A 12,781-nucleotide genomic window follows, 5' to 3' on the forward strand; every position below is an offset into this window, starting at 1 on the left:
AAGTGGAAAAAAAACCGAATGAGATAAAAACTATTGAAAAATTCCCTGTGAAGAGAAAGATTCATCTCTTGATGAATTCGTGTGAGCATACATAACGTCATATATTTTCTTTCAGTTATCGATTGCTCTTTATCTTTTCATTTCAAGAAGACGAAATCAATAATTGATATATTAGTCACGTGTTAGTTATTCAATGAGCACATTATGCTACATTTTGATATTTGACGCTTGAACGAAATCAGCAATATTTCTTGTGATCACATGTATCTGAAGTACATTCGAACGAAAAAGTTACGTGGAGGGGACAAGGCGAACGGATGCCTTTTAGTAGAATGATGTTTGGCGCAGGCACATGTCTCGAAACTAACGTGGTAATTATTCCTCTATTCCAAAACATGTTTGCAAATAACCTGGCGAGCAGCAACTGACCGACCGGACTGCGACCAAGTGAATATTACTGTCTATCAATTATGAATAAACGAGAAGGTGAAATTTTGATTTGTGAAAGTATAAGGACTGATCAGGTACTGTAACATGACAGTTTTTTGCAGCAGGATAGGAAAATCGTGATTTACTATTGTTTTAAGATTGTATCTTGACTTAGGATGTGAAACATCTTTATTTGCGTATGCTGGTAATGAGATAAGATGGTTGCCGAATAGTAATATGGTAGACCAAACTTAAGATATTTCAAATACAGTAACATGGGCTACCTCATAATTAATGATACTATGGATCTATTCGGTCCATATTGTCAAGACTTCTGACTGTTTAATCAAGTTTGTGTTTTTTCCCCGAAAATTTGAGAGAACACTATCATATCAGTGTCAGGAGAGGAGCGAATTATATTTCTCTTCTCTCAGACTTCTGCAGTGTTGCTCACGTTTGTACTCATGGTGGGTCCTACATTATTACGGAAACTCTGTCAGAATCTCACATCTTTTACATTCATGTACATCACTGATTTTTATCAGGAATACAGTCGCCTTGCCCATAAGTCGATCTCGCAAATGGCGAAAATTTAGTTGAGTAGAAGAAAGATTATGTTCGGATGGATATAAACATTTTACTATATTCTATTGTGTAAGTCGAAATGAACGCTAAAGTCGAAGGATTTTCTGCTGTCCCTTTGCAGATGGCTACGACTGTTGCTTGTTGTTATTGATTTTATCTTTGATATCTGATGATCTCACTATATAAGGAAACAAAGAGATGGAAACTGTGTACGAAGCTTTGACATGAAAACTGCATTTATCTGATCACACACACACACACACACACACACACACTTGTGAATTTCGTGAAAAAAGAATATATATGTATGTGTGTGTGTGTGTATGTGTGTATTCTTAACGGTGCACATCCTAATTCCATCTTTATTCATATATAAATCAAGAATTTACAATCAATATTGGCAATTGACAAAACCATTGCCTTGCACATGCGCACGCTCGTACACATACAAGCAGAAGCACGCTCACATTTGAAGGCATAAGCGATTTCCCAAGAGTTCCAATAGATATTGAGAATTGAGAATAGAGTTTTGAAAACATACAACCTTTGCAAGTATCGTAACCATGATTCTCCTTTCATATCTGGCTTTTGACTCTTTAGATGTTGCATAGACAAAAAGGAATGATATATTTGCATACAAAATTGTTGGGAGAATGTGAAAAGAAAGTAACAAAACGATTATTGGTCTCTTTTAATTTTAAAAAGAAATATCCAAAACGAGTCTTATTTCTTACATTGTTAATGAAAAAATGTACAAAAAGAACCTACATGTTACTTTTCACATTTGTTTTGATTATCAACATTCCGTCGACATAATCTCGATAATTGGATTCTTTTAAAACATGTTGCTTTTGAGCTTGCCTGAAGTTAAAATGAATAAAATCTAATAACTGAAAGTAGCTGATAGATGTATGAAAATCCAAATCCATCATCATTCCAAAACCTATCTAAAAGACAAAGAATACGATGAAAAATGAGAAAAGAGAAATATATCAATAGATGTAAAAAAAAATGACCTTCATCTTTTAAAAAGAGAAATTCACACGTATGAAGCAAGATTTTGGCCACACCTTATACTACGAAACGCAATTTAAATGTCTACGTCGATTTTCTCAAAACTACACTTGTCCGATAGCCACCTTTCTACTAATTTCCGAAACCTTCGCTGTATCTCGCAGATAATGTAATGCAAATCATATGTCATTGAAAACGTATACAAGGAAAATAGAATTCCAAACTGGCGCCATTCCGTCGTGACCATAAGTCACATGCGCCAAGCAAATGGACGTAATTACTGTGAGTGAAATATTCAACTTCAAATTACCAGACATGCAGCATGGCGTACAAAGGACAAATAAGAGCGCATCGGTTTTATAAATGTGACGTTTATTCTTGCGATGTCGTCACCTTTTTACTTCATAAGGATTCCATTGTAGCTTGTTGAGAAACAAAGGCGCTGAATGCAATAGCTTCAAGGAAACCACTTCACACTCTCCTGTTCTTATCATCACGATATATTGTTTAATAGTTACTGATAGAGTATTGGATTAAAATTTAAGCAACATCTTCACAATCCTCATACAAAATAGGTAATGGTTGATTTCTCTCATGGGCATTGTCCATTCCACGTCCATTGGCGGTCTACTGATACGAAAAACAAGAATGACCCTAAAACTGCATGATAAGATATGTTTTATAGAGTGCGTTGTGAAAGGCATATGCACGTCCTACGTTTTTCCAATGTGGTCATGTATGTTAAGGAACATATTGATCTATTTGTATCTATTCATTCATGCAAAAGCTGTTTCAATAATGGAAAACATTCGTGAAATTGAATATATAAGCTGAGTTTTTCAGATCCCACAAGAAAAAAAAATATCCTTACGTCGCACGCGTTATCTTATTAAAAAACATTACAGGTTAATAGATAAATATTCTTGTTTTTTGTGCGTGTGTGTGCAAGAGTATGATCACAAAATATTGATGGTGACAATTATAAGATAACCAGGTAAACCATCAGAAATGACATTCACGCGGTTGTAATCAATTACAGCTGAATTACTTTAAGGACAAACAAGAAAAAAAAAGGTGGAAAATGGTTTCTGGCAATGGATTCACCGATTACCTTTAAGCATTCAGAATTTGAAACAGCTTACGAGTAAGAATACAACTAATTATTAGTTCTTAAGGAAATCATTTTGAGGTAGCAATTAAGAATGTCTTTTGTCAGTTTAATTATAAATGCAAATAAGTAGACAAATGAACTACTTTTCCTCATAGCATAGTATATGACACATCCTTTTTATAGTATACAATGACAACACACTTTGATTGAATTGAAGTTGACAAATGGAGAATCATGCAATCAGTGATTATCCAGTCGTGTCTTCGAGTAATTGGTTTATTCCCTATTTTCCCTCAATGCACAATCTTTTTCCCTCAACAGACAATCTTCGTGTACAGTCGTTAGGATAGAACAACAATTGTCTACATTAACTTGATTATTGATGTCCCTGTGACATCATTGGTCATGCGCTCCATAAAAAGTTTTTAAGGGCTTTTTCTTGTGCGATTGAAAACATGATAACATTTGAAAGTGACGATCCCCAAAACTCCATGCAGGTATCCACAGAACCATAACCAAGAAGGTCGAAGAGCTGCAGTTTCAACTGGCTGTAATTATTCAAACAGCTGTTAGTTTTCTATTGATGCACATAGGACTCCACAGATGCCTTTGTGCCATTGATGATCGGGGTTCGATGCCGCCGTCTTTCTGAACAATCTGAAGATTCATTTGAAACGCTAACATTATGCCGGCTATATTTTGCTTGTTTATCTATAAAATAAAATGAAATTTCACTTATGATAGAACATGTTATAAAACTAAAATATATCCAGTCTAGAAATATGTGCAAAATCGTAAATCTGAGCTGTATGTCGTGAAAGTATTTGAAACTGTACTCTCACTGAACACAAAACAAAACGACTATATCATCTTTTTTAGATCACTTTCGACAGATGAACCTACTAATGACACAATTTTTATGTATGATTCTTCATTCATCTGTATGTAGGGTTAGTGTGAAGACATGTAAAGTCGAGTAATTTTTATTTTCATTTCATCAATCTTTGCGCAATTTTATACTCACGCATCCCCAAGTCTGTACCAGTATGTACAACTCATCTTTTATAAGAAGGGAGGGCGAAATGCAATTAACATCATAAAGACATTATTGTCCTTAGACCAGTGTAGACAGTGTCTGGTCACTCTGCAATGACACATGAATCAATTGTCTGTGGGGCAGCTCCAGTTTAGCTCATACTTCAAATATTTTTGAGTGGCAGCATCGAACATGGGATCAAAAGGAATAAAGACTGAATGCTGTGATTCCATCTCTTGAACCTCCTTACCATAAATAGTCACCGAGTTTTTAAACACAAGCTTAGTAATATACACTTTATTGACTCTACATGAATAAAAAGTGAACGTTGTGCAGTGCAAGCTCTATAAAGTACAGATGTAAAAGGATCAAATTAAGATTTTCAACAGTCTCTTACAATGGCAACGGCATAGTTAAGCATTATTGAGTAAAAAATAAAGTTATAGAATATACAAACACAATATCAACACAAAATAAAGACAACAAGATTATAACTTGTTAATTCGTTACTGTCATTTTGCTCTAACAATTCATCAGAACGCTTGCATTATCTCTCGTTTTTTTAACCATGAAGCTACTGCAACAGCTTGTAGCTCCATAGTGTAACACAACTTGTCTGTTCACTGTAGTGACTAAGATTTTTTCTTTTGCCACAGGAAAAGCGTAAATATACTACTGATATATGTACTGTAATTCAAGGTCTAAATGACAGAAGAATTGATTTTAACCAACAAAACATGGTAAAGTTGCACTATAACAATATCATTAGTGGGCAAACCAAAGATCAAACTTGCCCTACGGTGGCTCAGTGCATGAATCTTTTATTAGGACATTGTTATGATGATTTCATTTACAATGTACGGCACCTGTTAGTATCGCAATATGTATGAACCTTTTCCTGCAATTTGACCTATGGATTGATGAGATAAAGGAGAGAAAACTTCAATGTAGCCTCGATTTCAATGCATTCTTTCAAATCTTTCCAATCATATCATGGGATTGAATTACACAGCCCCGCCCAATAACAATTGAATTGAATTGAATTGAAACTCAGAGTTGCAATAAACACGGATGAAGCTGCAAAACAACTCCTTCTTGTCGAAATGGAAGTGTAATGTCAAGTGTTTTCTTTCTTTGACCTGACAATAGAAAAGAGAGTAATAGAGACTCACTGGATTTCAGTCTATGCTGAATGGGTCTTCCGGTTTATACATAAATAAATGAAGTAAAAAGAAATGAAAAATAGATTTGCTTGAATACCTGAGCTTGTTCCGTTAAAAAGGGGCATGATTTATTTCTTTTTCTTTTGTCCATCACAATAAACAGACAATATGCAAAATGAAAGTGATTTAGTAAATGACATTTAATTTTCTGATACAATTTACGCCGGCCATGTCAAGCAAAGTTTTCTACTTTTATTTCCTATAAGGATTTTTTTTTTCACTTTGTGCACGGAATGATAAGAATGTTGATTTGGTTGTTGCTGGTTTTATTTTGTCCTTCTTGTTGTGGTTGTTGTTGTTGTTGTTCAAATCTTATACAGGCATTTTGTGCACGGAATGATAAGAATGTTGATTTGGTTGTTGCTGGTTTTATTTTGTCCTTCTTGTTGTGGTTGTTGTTGTTGTTGTTGTTGTTCAAATCTCATACAGGCATTTTTGGAATCCAAGAACAAAGTCCATTTAATAGCCACACGCTGACTTCTTCTAGACACAATTATGGAGGCACAATTAGATCGAGACCGGCGACCGCAGGGTTCAGTTCCTTTCTTGGTTCTAGCTCAATTTATGTATAAGAGTGTCCTCTTTTTCGCTTTTCACCACGCTAGTACCACACGTTGTCACTTTTCAGAGCACTCCGCAAAACCTATTGGAATAAAAAAAGATTAAATTATGGTACATGTATCATCTATGACTTATTCTATGACTTGTTAAAACTCATTGACATAATTGAGTTGAATTAATTCAGTAATTAAGTTACTCGAGTTTCCATTAGCACCGGGTGTTTAGAAACTTTGTATTTATCCGAACAGGGATGAGAACAGCATGAACTGCAAGGTACATTATCTATCATTATTAAACCATGGGAATTTTTGAAGCATGAGACAACTTGCAAAAATAAGTAATGAGTGCAAAAAGAGATGAACAAGGTTATGTTGCATTGGCAATGGATATTGACATTATGAAATCGGTTATTGGTAAAAACATCACTTCGTATTTAGATTTTACAAATTTCTATATCCACATGGAAAAGATGATGCGGCTCAGAAAGTTAGCAACTGCCAAAAAGAAAAACTTAGTAACTGTCTTTATGACATCAAGATCCTTAGTACTTCGATAGCCGTGACTCTGTCCCAATGGTTGTAAGTCTGAAATTATTCATATCATTTTGGTAATTACTTTTAGACGCACAATTCCTTGCCCCGACCTGGATACTGGAGATGGCCCATTGCAATCCAGCAACTAACCAAATCTTGAAAAGTGATAATCGATGAAAATCTTACACTTCAACAACAGCTCATAACAACTTTTTACAAGGCAGCATATTTTGGGATTCACAAAACTATAGGGAAATGCATGAGGAGACTGCTTGACCGACCGACAACTGCAAAGCTATTAAACCCAGGTAGATGTAAACTCCCGTCTTTGTTATCTCTTTCGCCTATACAGGCATTATATCCACAATATAATGTTTCCGAATCTACAAATCAAGTGTTTCATTTTTTAACATATTGTCTACACATAATTAGGCAATGAGAGTACCATACATTTCTTTTTGAAATTACATTACTTTTGATTTCTCGTAATTTCTTTTTGAAATTACATTACTTTTTATTTCTCGTAATAACGCATCATAGGTATTTGTTCCTTTTGTCCGTCCAGTATCGTTCCTCATAGTCAACAATTTATAGATACTCCAGATTGTCAAATTTACCAAATCATCCATTTTCCTACTTTTCCCAGCTTTAGTGGTAATAAAACATATACATCTGAATCAACATTATGAACACGAATTACTATTAATTCACCTTTGGAATCTTAAAAAAAAAAAAATCTCTGTACGTCTTTAAGTACAAAAAAGTATGGTGGATGTCATCCGTACAATCACAGCATAAATCTATGCACCATATTGCCCAAGAAACAATGTTTGTTTTATTGGTTGAATAATTTTTTTAAACATCTCTAAAAAAATCAGTTGCTTCAATCGGCTCTCTTTCAGTTGTCTTTTGCCTGTGTAAGATTTCTTGGAGATTCTTCCTCCAAATTAACATTCAATTTTACGAACATAACGAACTTTACATTAAAAAAAAAATTAAAGTTGGTATCAACACAATATCTAATTCTCTTAAGTGATTAGACCACCCATTTGTTATCGCTGATTTCAGTCTAACATAATCAAATAAAACAAACCATTTTTGTATTCATTCTAATCAAATCTTCCCTTAACACCAAATTGCCCAACCCAGATCATTCAGACATGTACTACCACTCCAGTACTAATGTATTTAACACTTCGAGCAATGAAATTAGCACTGTAAGAACTACTTTTGTTTTATCTCATAATCATTGTTATCATAATCATTGGTCTTATCAATTGTTTATGCCTTTAAGCTCTCTATCATACACAAGCCTTTCTATTATGTTTTTTTTTGTTTACATGTGCATAGATACATGTATCTATCTTGATGAAATCGCATTGCAGCCTTCCTGATCGTTTTAAAGAAACTCAAAATGACAACAAAGCGACGAAAATGGCCATTTTCTTCGACAGAAGGATCTCGTAACTCATTTTCTCTTTGAAGCTGTAACTACATAAAATTTGCCTGAAAATACATATCATTTAAATTTGTAATTTTCAAAAATTAATTCTTAAAATATGAGTAAAAACAAAGATATATCATTGCTAGTATGAGTTATTTCGAATTTGAACACTCAGTTGCAAATTACATTTCCTAGCATTCCGACTAATTTGAATGCTCTCGACGTGCATTTTGATTTGATTGATGTAAATGTTAAATTCTTAAAGTGAAGTGCAAAGTTAAATGATCGAAAATCGTGGCCCTTTTTTCGCGACTTCGAATGAAGGAATGATCGATATGAATGACAAACGTACTAGAATGACTGAAAAAAAAAAATCTCTACATAATTGACATAATGTTCAGGCGCGGTTGTCGGTCGGTCACTGGAGGCACACACTATGTTACTGGCTTATTGTTGTTCACAGATGTGTGTAATCATTTTCCTAGCCTTTCTTTCTCAATGTATTGAACTTCCGGATTATTTTTTGATTAAAAAATTGGTGGGCCTCGAAACACAGGTATAACGCGCCAGAAAGCGTTATTTTCGTCATTGTAATTGCCGTATCCCTTATACAAAGAAATTTCTTTCCATTATTAATTATGGTCCCCCTCCCATAAAGGCATTGCATGTGTTCAAAATGTTAATTCATATACATAACATGTATATTAATCAGCATAATGAGCTGTTCTTTCTAACCTGTAACGGTTTTGGCAGAAAAATAAAGATAATAACCACTCACAGAATACAGTGAACAGTAAAGGTAGAATACAAAGTTTTAACGTTTAAGGAAAGGAATCATCACTTACGCTAAATATCCTGTCTTGCCAGACAGGGGATAATTCAGCCAGAATCACGTCAAACAGGCAAGCAGACGTATCATACGTCCTTCCTTTTTGCCACCCACTTTCTCTCTGGGTTGCCGTGGAAATAAGATAAAAAAATAACAAATAAAAATGAATGCCAATGTTCACCGAATATCTACTTACATAGCAGCAGTGTAATCGCATGAACACGCAGGGGCTGATCCAGGAATTCCAAAAAGGGGAGGCGCCTTCACAAAATTAAAGGGGGGAGCGCGCGCCCCCATTTTTTCTTTTTTTCTTTTGTTTTAACACAAAATAAAGAGGGGCCCGCCCCCCTCTGGATCCGCCACTGACATGTTAACTATGCGTCAAAATTCTTTGACACTTTGAGCATTGATTGCAATTCCTATACACTTCACTACACATTTAAAATCTTGTTTTGTTTAAACACAATGAGGTTGTTTAAAAAAAAGGAACATGTTAAAAAAGTCACTTAAAGCGGATTGATATCCATCAAAAACACAATTTCATTTTTCATCAAAGATATCTTTGTGAGGAGGAACTATATGAAAATTAAGAATCAGTCATAAGATATTCAAAGACAAACATACGAAGAATCTACTTGACATGGATGGAGCAGATATCAGTATAATGTTGAAAAAAAGAAATAATGTGGATAGAAATAAGTGAAAGTTTAGTGTTATTATCATTTTAAATTCTTGGACATCGATGTGACAAGATTGTTTGTTCCTTCGCACGAATCAGGTGATTTTCCCCCCAAATCTCCAATGGAGCTTAAAGATAACTGTGATGTCAACCACTCACAATTTATCAGAGTAATCTCATCAGTCTCTTTGGAAGTCATTCCAGGGTACCTCTCTGTAATCGTTATGAATGAAGTATTGGTATACAAACATTACAGTTGAAGCGTATAAACTAAGGTTGTATTCGAAAGCACGAACCTCCTCGGACCCGTTGTCTGTCCCAGATCGTTTTCTCCCCGTTGCTGGTGGTGAAAGGAGTGCATGAAAGACAGACAGAGAGAGATAGAGAGAAATGTCACCAAATTCAAATAACGAGAGTAAGATAACAATACTATTCATCACTACAGCTGACATCAGCAGTGACAGTTCTTCCTCGCATATTCGATTTCATCCATTGCGCAATCTTTATTACATGTTCGTTCCGATGAAATTGTGATCATCGTGAGCATGCATACTGAACGTGCTGACACAATTTCTGACTCTCAATCACACACACACACACACACACACACACACACACACACACACACACACATACACACACACAAATGCACGCAATTAATCTAACCAAAACTAAGATTCATTACTATTTTTTAGCAGGAAGGATATGGGTTGTCGCTCTTTCCCGAAATTAAAGTGTTCACTTAGTTTGCAGATCTGCACACATACGTGGAAAAAAAACCCAAAACAATGTGTCACACTTTCTCAAGTGAAATATATTTTCTTTATCTTATATACTGAACAGGAAACTGAATTACAGCAATGTCAGCTTTACTTTGTAAAATTGCAGTCCACACTGATGGGCTTAGTATGGCGCATGTGCAGACTGCTAAACAGGGGGGGGGGGGGGGGCACGCGTGAAGTACCGTACAGAATAATAAAACACTTTTGCAGTGATATTCACTAGATGAAAGAGGGCAATTCGTGTACACATTATACCCAACACTATAGTCGTTGCTGAAAACGTTTATTTGTTCATATGAATTTATGAATATTCTATGTAAAGTTATTTTTTCTCTTTTTTTTTTGGGGGGGGGGGTGGCTGGAATCATGTTTCATGAGATTGAACAATAGAATTGCCTGGCTATGCATTGAATACAGCGCTAGATCACGTAGAATCTTTTCTTGTGCATGTTGAAGAAAAACGAAATATGTGACTAACTACTGACACTTGTTTTCATTCCAATGTCGAATAATTGAATGATTGATATTAATGTATGCTATCATTTACACGAATCAGAGAAATACATTACACAGTCACAGAGTTTGATAATATATTGATAAGGTGAAGAGTGTAAGAAATAATAGATACAAACTATAATGGTATTATATACAAATGCTGTTTGTGAGTGTCTAACGGTGAATGTATATTACGCATAAGGAAAAAAACAACAAAAAAAAAAGATTAATAAAACACATAGTCACTGGGAGATGATGGGGCATGCATAATTTTGTTTGTTCTTATAAGTTTTCCGTTAAGAATTAAGGGGAAAAGTGAGTTGATTAAATAATGATGGCAAAGAATAAAGATAGATGAATGCACCACAATGAAATAAAAAATGAATGAATGAATGTGAAAGCTTAATGCAGGTACACACATCCTCAACTTATACTCTGATAGTTGTTCTTACAATTGCCTTTGAAACATTTGTGGAGCGCTAAATGCGCTGAATCTGCTCTGTGGGAGTTTCACAGTTCTCCTTTTTTCGCTTTTTTCATAGCTATGAATAAAAGGATTGCTTAAAGCGTATTTTTATTGTATGCGAAGAAAAAGATCGGCAATTATCCTACGAAGAGCGCATTGTGGTATCAAACAATATCATGATTCAAACACTATTAAGTAGGTAAATCGTTTAGTTAGTCCATGATAGTCGATACAGTATTGATTCAATTCCGACCGTTTCCGGAATTCGGTTGCCTGTGCAGGAGAAGAATAAAAAATCTATACAAACTGACAAAAGCCCCATTCATTGCATAAAACCTGTGGCTGACAGAGTCGGGAACTAATTAGTGCTGGGCAAGTATCTATGTATGTATGATTATGACGTGCATCTTTACGTTAATGAAGAAATACTGCTGAGGTACATTGTATAATGAATTGACAATAATCGATGTTTTTTTTTTTAATTTGAATTTGTTTTTATTATCTTTTATTCAGAAAGAAATACCATTATAACTGTCTATATAGAATAATAGATGGTTTGATGCATAAATGGTTCCATATAATCATCTTTCCCCATTCCCAAACGATAAAGAAAAACCATTCTGCTTTTAAGCCTACTTTAACGCCACATTTGATATGTCATATTTGTCTTTATCACAGAGAAGAGCAATACACGTACACCTTCATAACTGTAATGTTGAATAGTGGATGTTTCTGCTTCATCGACTATCAAAGACATAGATTTGTTCAGCGTGTCAATTATAAATCATTATTTAATGATAGTTACATTCGTCACAATCAAAGAATTTATAACGCCGTTGAAAATCAAGATCCAATATGTGTGAAATTGGATTGGCTGATGGTGCAGGCATTTCAATCCAACATCCATCTTGTCCGTCAAGGTTTGTTTTGAGAAAACCTCAAGTCCCTTATGTTGCAAAATACTGAATGGTTGTGTCATCCGAGAAGACCAGTTGTGTCGCCTTTATTGTTCTGCAGACAAGATGCAGACAAGCTGGTCCCCTTCTCTACTTCTATAAGTGCACCATACTTCTGCAGAAACATCTTCTTTATGCAGATGGTCGATTAGGTACGATTATTTTCCCACTGTACTTCTGTAAATCAACCCACAAGAGTTCCGTATCTATATATATTTTATCATCATTATTATTGTGTTTTAGAAACCGAAGAATCATTGAGTATTCTTCACACATGCAGTCAGGCCCTCGGAAGAGGAATCATGGTAAACTGAACTATATCCGGATTGATGCCAATGGGATAAGACTAATGTGGATTATGCAAAATGTCGCCTTGTGAAATGAATACGAAATACTGGTCCTAATCACAGCGATGTACTTAAGTGCCCGTGAATGGTACAGCAAGTCCCTTCTCGTGGGACACCTTGCGCGAGGGCGTTTCGTTTCTTCGCCAAGTTGCCGACATAATTATCATTTTGCGCATATCAAAATAGTGCATTGGTCAGACCAGCACTCGTGATTAATGCGGAACATAAATCTGCTGTCCCGACGAGTTGGGAAGACTTCAGTGAAGAATCTTATGTGTGTGCGAGTTCTCG

Source organism: Diadema antillarum, unplaced genomic scaffold (genome assembly GCF_040938485.1).
Source record: "Diadema antillarum isolate AM-2024a unplaced genomic scaffold, OU_Dant_1.0 seq00000271_RagTag, whole genome shotgun sequence".
Taxonomy (NCBI): domain Eukaryota; kingdom Metazoa; phylum Echinodermata; class Echinoidea; order Diadematoida; family Diadematidae; genus Diadema; species Diadema antillarum.